We start from the raw sequence: 10,743 nt of genomic DNA on the forward strand, positions 1-10,743 counted from the left end.
GTCACACAGGACCAACAGGAGGGCATTATGGGTCTCAACTAACAGCAAGAAAAGTTTATGATGCTGGATTCTATTGGCCTACAATTTACAAAGACTCACACCTTCTTTGCAAATCCTGTGATGCTTGTCAAAGGGCCGGAAAAATAAGTCAACGTGATGAAATGCCACAAAATGTCATACAAGTATGTGAAGTATTTGACATTTGGGGTATTGACTTTATGGGTCCATTTCCAAAATCTCATAATAATCTCTATATTCTCGTAGCCATTGATTATGTATCTAAATGGGCGGAAGCACAAGCTCTCCCAACTAACGATGCACGAGTTGTAGTCAACTTTTTAAAACGTCTTTTTGCAAGGTTTGGAACACCGAAAGCTTTAATAAGTGATCGGGGTACTCATTTCTGTAATAATCAACTTGAGAAAATTCTTAAAAGATATGGAGTAACTCATAAAATCTCCACCGCATATCATCCACAAACAAGTGGACAAGTTGAAAATACCAACCGAGCTTTAAAACGTATTCTAGAGAAAACCGTAGGATCAAATCCGAAGGAATGGTCCATTAAATTGGAGGATGCACTCTGGGCTTTTAGAACAGCCTACAAAACTCCAATTGGAACCACACCTTTTAGACTTGTTTATGGAAAAGCATGTCATCTTCCAGTAGAAATTGAACACAAAGCATTTTGGGCTTTGAAGACATGTAATCTTGATATACATGAAGCTGGACGTCTACGATTAAGTCAACTAAACGAATTAGAAGAGTTAAGACATGAAGAGTACGAAAATTCATTAATCTATAAAGAAAAAACGAAGAAATGGCATGATAAAAGAATCAGAAGTTTAAAAGAATTTAAAGAAGGAGACAGAGTTCTTCTTTTCAATTCACGATTCAAGCTATTTCCTGGAAAATTGAAATCAAGATGGTCTGGACCATTCATAGTCAAAAGAGTTTTCCCATACGGAACGATAGAATTAATAAATTCAAATGGGATTGAATTTAAAGTTAATGGTCACAGAGTTAAACACTACATAGATAGTCCGATGGAATTCGATAATGAATTTAATCACAATTTCGACACCACAGCTAACTAAGTGTGGGGAGAATCTAGTCTTTAAAGGATAATATGTATTTCTGTTAGAGTTAGATTGTCTGTTTTCGTGTAGTTCTCGAAAATGGAACCCGAATGGCCTTTCCCTAGCAGACCCTAAAGAACTAGTCTTCTCCCCCCATTCTGAATTTTTATTTTTTTTAGGTTTATACAAAATGAAGACTGCCTGTGAATTAAACCATGGTCTAATGCTACACGCTTTGATCACTAAACGTAATAATGACACACTTCTGAGTGAAATAGTATCAGTAATCAGAGAAAGATTGGACGGAGTAAGAAAAGAATCCAGATGTGAAGATAATAAGTCACAATTTGGTAAAGGAAAATCAAAATCCGCAGCGAAAAGAAGAGCACGACACCTAGAAAGATGTCACAAATGCGGAAAATGGTCACATGGAGGTAAATGTTCAAATAATCAAACCTATTCAAACACCGAATTTGTTACTTTATGCAGAGACGGACCGTTCATATGTTTAGAAGAAAAAACACTGAATGCTCGAGGTTACGCCTATGTAGCCATGGAAAAGCAATTAAATCGACTATCTTATGAATGGGATAGATCATATAACTAAGAAATCTATTTCACAGGTATGTTTGTATAGTTTTTATTTTTTTTATTTTTATTTTTAACCTTTTGATAATAAACGCTAATTTGTTCGCTATAAAGTATTAAATTGGTATTGAATAAAATTAGGTTTGGCGACCGAAATTATTGATATCATTCAAAAATTTATTACATCACTGCGAAATTTAACGTTTATTCTTAAGGTATAAATATCTTTAATCAATCAACTCAAAATATTTTAAAAATTCGTCATGAGTTAAATTAGGTCTTGGAACCGAAATTACTTTACTGAAAAGAGGGGCGCATATTTTTGATAATATTTGATTGATTAAAGTGGGATAAAAAGCCAAAAAGATTTTTAATTTTATTTTTACCATGTTTTTAAAATTAATATATAAATCTTAAATTAATATTGTAAACTTTGTAAAATCAATATATTTAAAATTGTAAATATTTGAAAAATTAATATAAGTTTGGTGTGAATTTATAATATGAATTTTTAAATTAAGTTTGGTGTGAATTTTTAATTTTTTAAAATATGAATTTTATTTTTATGCATTTTAAATTGTAAGTTTGGTGTAATTTTTTAATATTAATTTTGAATTTTATATTTAAGTTGTGTGAATTTAAAAACAAAAATTTACTTTATCTCATTAAGTTAAAAATATGATTTTTAAAATTCGCCGTAAGTTGAAGACTAGGTCGTTGAACCGAAATTGCTTTACCCGAGGGAGGGACGAAAACTTTTATTATCATTATTTTTAATCTTATTGAATTAAAGTATGCCAAAAACATTAAAAAAAAAAAAAAAAAAAAACAAACTCCGCGACTCGCGGAGTTTGAAGGTTCAAACACCGCGACTCGCGGAGGGACCAAAACTCAGAAAAAAATAAAAACGCAAAAACTGATCAGTTGGACATCCCCACACCACAAATACTGCGAAACACAGCCGAAAAAACCCGAAAAAACACTCCCAAAATCACAATTTTTAACCGTTAATCATCAAATCTTTTACTAAAATCATGTTAGAAGGATGCTATCAAGGAATTACTCAAGAAAAACGGTAAATTTCTACACCTAAACACCATTTAATCCGAAAATTAGTGTTCTTGAGCAATTTTATATCCAATTCAATTTTGATGCTTTTTAGTGTAATTATGCTTAAATTGTTTATGTATTATGCTTGTATAACCTAGATTGATGCTATTTAACATGATTAGAAGCCTTAAACTTCAAATTTTGAGTAATCTAGGGTTTGTGTTCTTGAGCAAATTTGGGGCTTTTTGATATAAACAGGTTATGGCCGATTTTTGTCATGAATTGTTGCTAAATTAAGTAGTGTAACATGTTTAGGTAGTTAAATGATCCAAACTTTGAACCTAAACATGATTTTGAGAATTAAAGTGGACTTTTTTAAGTCTAAAATTCATGAACTTGATTTTTGAGATTTGAAACTTGTTTAATTGCTAGTAATGATTATTTTGACATGTTATTTGAGTTGAATGCTTATGAACTTGGCGAACATTTTCGTATATGCTTATTTGAAAAAGTGTAGATTTGATGAAAATATGAAAATGAGCTTAAGTTTGATATAAATTAATCATGTCATTGTAATTATTTTGATTGATGATTTTGCTGACACTAATGAATATTTGGATGCACAAAAATTGTGTTTGATGTGTTTTGCAGACTGAAAGGGGTGAATCTTCATCCCAAGCTAGCAATGCTCCTGCTGAGAATGCGGAACAACAGGAGGTGGATAACTACTACAAACAAGATATACCTCATCCAGTCATGACATTTTCTGATATGCACTTGGAAGATTTGCACCCGAACCTGAGATTTGACAGACTTTGGATAGATTATCCAAAATACCAAAGGGGTTTGCATACTCTTCATTCTAAAGTTGTTGAGGTACCTAGGGTCATAGAATGGGGACCATTAGAAGCTGTAGAATTGGCCGGGCCAATTAGGGAATTACTTGCACAGAGGTATGATAATTCTACTTTTAACGACTGGGTACGTTTATTCACCATGCGTAGACCTGTATATAAAGTATGGTGTGAAGAATTGTTGTGTAGTATAGAATTAAATGATCGGGTAGCTAGTTTAACCGATCGATCTTTTATTAGATTTTTGTTAGGAGGTTTGATGCGCCACATGTCTTTACTAGACATGTGAAATGTCCCGTTCTTATTGATTAAAAACGTTCCATATTAATTGATTTCGTTGCGAGGTTTTGACCTCTATATGAGACGTTTTTCAAAGACTGCATTCATTTTTAAAACAAACCATAACCTTTATTTCATAAATAAAGGTTTAAAAAGCTTTACGTAGATTATCAAATAATGATAATCTAAAATATCCTGTTTACACACGACCATTACATAATGGTTTACAATACAAATATGTTACATCGAAATCAGTTTCTTGAATGCAGTTTTTACCCAATATCATACAAATATGGACTCCAAATCTTGTCCTTATTTTAGTATGCAATAGCGGAAGCTCTTAATATTCACCTGAGAATAAACATGCTTTAAACGTAAACAAAAATGTTGGTGAGTTATAGGTTTAACCTATATATATCAAATCGTAACAATAGACCACAAGATTTCATATTTCAATACACATCCCATACATAGAGATAAAAATCATTCATATGGTGAACACCTGGTAACCGACATTAACAAGATGCATATATAAGAATATCCCCATCATTCCGGGACACCCTTCGGATATGATATAAATTTCGAAGTACTAAAGCATCCGGTACTTTGGATGGGGTTTGTTAGGCCCAATAGATCTATCTTTAGGATTCGCGTCAATTAGGGTGTCTGTTCCCTAATTCTTAGATTACCAGACTTAATAAAAAGGGGCATATTCGATTTCGATAATTCAACCATAGAATGTAGTTTCACGTACTTGTGTCTATTTTGTAAATCATTTATAAAACCTGCATGTATTCTCATCCCAAAAATATTAGATTTTAAAAGTGGGACTATAACTCACTTTCACAGATTTTTACTTCGTCGGAAAGTAAGACTTGGCCACTGGTTGATTCACGAACCTATAACAATATATACATATATATCAAAGTATGTTCAAAATATATTTACAACACTTTTAATATATTTTGATGTTTTAAGTTTATTAAGTCAGCTGTCCTCGTTAGTAACCTACAACTAGTTGTCCACAGTTAGATGTACAGAAATAAATCGATAAATATTATCTTGAATCAGTCCACGACCCAGTGTATACGTATCTCAGTATTGATCACAACTCAAACTATATATATTTTGGAATCAACCTCAACCCTGTATAGCTAACTCCAACATTCACATATAGAGTGTCTATGGTTGTTCCGAAATATATATAGATGTGTCGACATGATAGGTCGAAACATTGTATACGTGTCTATGGTATTTCAAGATTACATAATATACAATACAAGTTGATTAAGTTATGGTTGGAATAGATTTGTTACCAATTTTCACGTAGCTAAAATGAGAAAAATTATCCAATCTTGTTTTACCCATAACTTCTTCATTTTAAATCCGTTTTGAGTGAATCAAATTGATATGGTTTCATATTGAACTCTATTTTATGAATCTAAACAGAAAAAGTATAGGTTTATAGTCGGAAAAATAAGTTACAAGTCGTTTTTGTAAAGGTAGTCATTTTAGTCGAAAGAACGACGTCTAGATGACCATTTTAGAAAACATACTTCCACTTTGAGTTTAACCATAATTTTTGGATATAGTTTCATGTTCATAATAAAAATCATTTTCTCAGAATAACAACTTTTAAATCAAAGTTTATCATAGTTTATCATTAAGTTAGCATATCATATAGATATAGAACATGTGTTTAGTTGATTTTAAAAGTCAAGTTAGAAGGATTAACTTTTGTTTGCGAACAAGTTTAGAATTAACTAAACTATGTTCTAGTGATTACAAGTTTAAACTTTCGAATAAGATAGCTTTATATGTATGAATAGAATGATGTTATGAACATCATTACTACCTTAAGTTCCTTGGATAAACCTACTGGAAAAGAGAAAAATGGATCTAGCTTCAATGGATCCTTGGATGGCTCGAAGTTCTTGAAGCAGAATCATGACACGAAAACAAGTTCAAGTAAGATCATCACTTGAAATAAGATTGTTATAGTTATAGAAATTGAACCAAAGTTTGAATATGATTATTACCTTGTATTAGAATGATAAACTACTGTAAGAAACAAAGATTTCTTGAGGTTGGATGATCACCTTACAAGATTGGAAGTGAGCTAGCAAACTTGAAAGTATTCTTGATTTTATGAAACTAGAACTTTTGGAATTTATGAAGAACACTTAGAACTTGAAGATAGAACTTGAGAGAGATCAATTAGATGAAGAAAATTGAAGAATGAAAGTGTTTGTAGGTGTTTTTGGTCGTTGGTGTATGGATTAGATATAAAGGATATGTAATTTTGTTTTCATGTAAATAAGTCATGAATGATTACTCATATTTTTGTAATTTTATGAGATATTTCATGCTAGTTGCCAAATGATGGTTCCCACATGTGTTAGGTGACTCACATGGGCTGCTAAGAGCTGATCATTGGAGTGTATATACCAATAGTACATACATCTAAAAGCTGTGTATTGTACGAGTACGAATACGGGTGCATACGAGTAGAATTGTTGATGAAACTGAACGAGGATGTAATTGTAAGTATTTTTGTTAAGTAGAAGTATTTTGATAAGTGTATTGAAGTCTTTCAAAAGTGTATAAATACATATTAAAACACTACATGTATATACATTTTAACTGAGTCGTTAAGTCATCGTTAGTCGTTACATGTAAGTGTTGTTTTGAAACCTTTAGGTTAACGATCTTGTTAAATGTTGTTAACCCAATGTTTATAATATCAAATGAGATTTTAAATTATTATATTATCATGATATTATCATGTATGAATATCTCTTAATATGATATATATACATTAAATGTCTTTACAACGATAATCGTTACATATATGTCTCGTTTAAAAATCATTAAGTTAGTAGTCTTGTTTTTACATATGTAGTTCATTGTTAATATACTTAATGATATGTTTACTTATCATAGTATCATGTTAACTATATATATATCCATATATATGTCATCATATAGTTTTTACAAGTTTTAACGTTCGTGAATCACCGGTCAACTTGGGTGGTCAATTGTCTATATGAAACATATTTCAATTAATCAAGTCTTAACAAGTTTGATTGCTTAACATGTTGGAAACATTTAATCATGTAAATATCAATCTCAATTAATATATATAAACATGGAAAAGTTCGGGTCACTACAGTACCTACCCGTTAAATAAATTTCGTCCCGAAATTTTAAGCTGTTGAAGGTGTTGACGAATCTTCTGAAAATAGATGCGGGTATTTCTTCTTCATCTGATCTTCACGCTCCCAGGTGAACTCAGGTCCTCTACGAGCATTCCATCGAACCTTAACAATTGGTATCTTGTTTTGCTTAAGTCTTTTAACCTCACGATCCATTATTTCGACGGGTTCTTCGATGAATTGAAGTTTTTCGTTGATTTGGATTTCATCTAACGGAATAGTGAGATCTTCTTTAGCAAAACATTTCTTCAATTTCGAGACGTGGAAAGTGTTATGTACAGCCGCGAGTTGTTGAGGTAACTCAAGTCGGTAAGCTACTGGTCCGACACGATCAATAATCTTGAATGGTCCAATATACCTTGGATTTAATTTCCCTCGTTTACCAAATCGAACAACGCCTTTCCAAGGTGAAACTTTAAGCATGACCATCTCTCCAATTTCAAATTCTATATCTTTTCTTTTAATGTCAGCGTAGCTCTTTTGTCGACTTTGGGCGGTTTTCAACCGTTGTTGAATTTGGATGATCTTCTCGGTAGTTTCTTGTATAATCTCCGGACCCGTAATCTGTCTATCCCCCACTTCACTCCAACAAATCGGAGACCTGCACTTTCTACCATAAAGTGCTTCAAACGGCGCCATCTCAATGCTTGAATGGTAGCTGTTGTTGTAGGAAAATTCTGCTAACGGTAGATGTCGATCCCAACTGTTTTCGAAATCAATAACACATGCTCGTAGCATGTCTTCAAGCGTTTGTATCGTCCTTTCGCTCTGCCCATCAGTTTGTGGATGATAGGCAGTACTCATGTCTAGACGAGTTCCTAATGCTTGCTGTAATGTCTTCCAGAATCTTGAAATAAATCTGCCATCCCTATCAGAGATAATAGAGATTGGTATTCCATGTCTGGAGACGACTTCCTTCAAATACAGTCGTGCTAACTTCTCCATCTTGTCATCTTCTCTTATTGGCAGGAAGTGTGTGGATTTGGTGAGACGATCAACTATTACCCAAATAGTATCAAAACCACTTGCAGTCCTTGGCAATTTAGTGATGAAATCCATGGTAATGTTTTCCCATTTCCATTCCGGGATTTCGGGTTGTTGAAGTAGACCTGATGGTTTCTGATGCTCAGCTTTGACCTTAGAACACGTCAAACATTCTCCTACGTATTTAGCAACATCGGCTTTCATACCCGACCACCAAAAATGTTTCTTGAGATCCTTGTACATCTTCCCCGTTCCAGGATGTATTGAGTATCTGGTTTTATGAGCTTCTCTAAGTACCATTTCTCTCATATCTCCAAATTTTGGTACCCAAATCCTTTCAGCCCTATACCGGGTTCTGTCTTCCCGAATATTAAGATGCTTCTCCGATCCTTTGGGTATTTCATCCTTTAAATTTCCCACTTTTAAAACTCCATGTTGCGCCTCCTTTATTTGAGTAGTAAGGTTATTATGAATCATTATATTCATAGATTTTACTCGAATGGGTTCTCTGTCCTTCCTGCTCAAGGCATCGGCTACCACATTTGCCTTCCCCGGGTGGTAACGAATCTCAAAGTCGTAATCATTCAACAATTCAATCCACCTACGCTGCCTCATATTCAGTTGTTTCTGATTAAATATGTGTTGAAGACTTTTGTGGTCGGTATATATAATACTTTTGACCCCATATAAGTAGTGCCTCCAAGTCTTTAATGCAAAAACAATCGCGCCTAATTCCAAATCATGCGTCGTATAATTTTGTTCGTGAATCTTCAATTGTCTTGACGCATAAGCAATCACCTTCGTTCGTTGCATTAATACACAACCGAGACCTTGCTTTGATGCGTCACAATAAATCACAAAATCATCATTCCCTTCAGGCAATGACAATATAGGTGCCGTGGTTAGCTTTTTCTTCAATAACTGAAACGCTTTCTCTTGTTCATCATTCCATTCAAATTTCTTCCCTTTATGCGTTAATGCAGTCAAGGGTTTTGCTATTCTGGAAAAGTCTTGGATGAACCTTCTGTAGTAACCAGCTAGTCCTAAAAACTGGCGTATGTGTTTCGGAGTTTTCGGGGTTTCCCACTTTTCAACAGTTTCTATCTTTGCCGGATCCACCTTAATACCTTCTTTGTTCACTATGTGACCGAGGAATTGAACTTCTTCCAACCAAAATGCACACTTTGAAAACTTAGCATACAATTCTTCCTTCCTCAATACTTCTAACACATTTCTCAAATGTTCACCGTGTTCTTGGTCATTCTTTGAGTAAATAAGTATGTCATCAATGAAAACAATGACAAACTTGTCAAGGTATGGTCCACACACTCGGTTCATAAGGTCCATGAACACAGCTGGTGCATTAGTTAAACCAAACGGCATGACCATAAACTCGTAATGACCGTAACATGTTCTGAAAGCAGTCTTTGGAATATCATCTTCTTTCACCCGCATTTGATGATACCCGGAACGTAAGTCAATCTTTGAATAAACAGACGAGCCTTGTAGTTGATCAAATAAGTCATCGATTCTCGGTAGTGGGTTGCGGTTCTTGATGGTAAGTTTGTTCAACTCTCGGTAGTCGATACACAACCTGAATGTACCATCTTTCTTCTTGACAAACAAAACAGGAGCTCCCCACGGTGATGTGCTTGGTCGAATGAAACCACGCTCTAAAAGTTCTTGTAATTGGCTTTGTAGTTCTTTCATCTCGCTGGGTGCGAGTCTGTAAGGAGCACGAGCTATTGGTGCAGCTCCTGGTACAAGATCTATTTGAAATTCAACGGATCGATGTGGGGGTAATCCCGGTAATTCTTTCAGAAATACATCAGGAAATTCTTTTGCGACGGGAACATCATTGATGCTCTTTTCTTCAGTTTGTACTTTCTCAACGTGTGCTAGAACAGCATAGCAACCTTTTCTTATTAGTTTTTGTGCCTTCAAATTACTAATAAGATGTAGCTTCGTGTTGCCCTTTTCTCCGTACACCATTAAGGGTTTTCCTTTTTCTCGTATAATGCGAATTGCATTTTTGTAACAAACGATCTCCGCTTTCACTTCTTTCAACCAGTCCATACCGATTATCACATCAAAACTCCCTAACTCTACTGGTATCAAATCAATCTTAAATGTTTCGCTAACCAGTTTAATTTCTCGATTCCGACATATATTATCTGCTGAAATTAATTTACCATTTGCTAATTCGAGTAAAAATTTACTATCCAAAGGCGTCAATGGACAACTTAATTTAGCACAAAAATCTCTACTCATATAGCTTCTATCCGCACCCGAATCAAATAAAACGTAAGCAGATTTATTGTCAATAAGAAACGTACCCGAAACAAGCTCCGGGTCTTCCTGTGCCTCTGCCGCATTAATATTGAAAACTCTTCCACGGCCTTGTCCATTTGTGTTCTCCTGGTTCGGGCAATTTCTAATAATGTGGCCCGGTTTTCCACATTTATAACAAACTACATTGGCATAACTTGCTCCGACACTACTTGCTCCGCCATTACTCGTTCCGACACCATTTGTTCCTTTCGTTCTATTAACCCCTGGTCCGTAGACCTCACACTTCGCCGCGCTATGACCATTTCTTTTACACTTGTTGCAAAATTTGGTGCAGAACCCCGAGTGATTCTTTTCACACCTTTGGCATAGCTGCTTCTGATTGTTGTTGTTGTTGCGGTTATT

Source organism: Rutidosis leptorrhynchoides, chromosome 3 (genome assembly GCF_046630445.1).
Source record: "Rutidosis leptorrhynchoides isolate AG116_Rl617_1_P2 chromosome 3, CSIRO_AGI_Rlap_v1, whole genome shotgun sequence".
Lineage (NCBI taxonomy): Eukaryota > Viridiplantae > Streptophyta > Magnoliopsida > Asterales > Asteraceae > Rutidosis > Rutidosis leptorrhynchoides.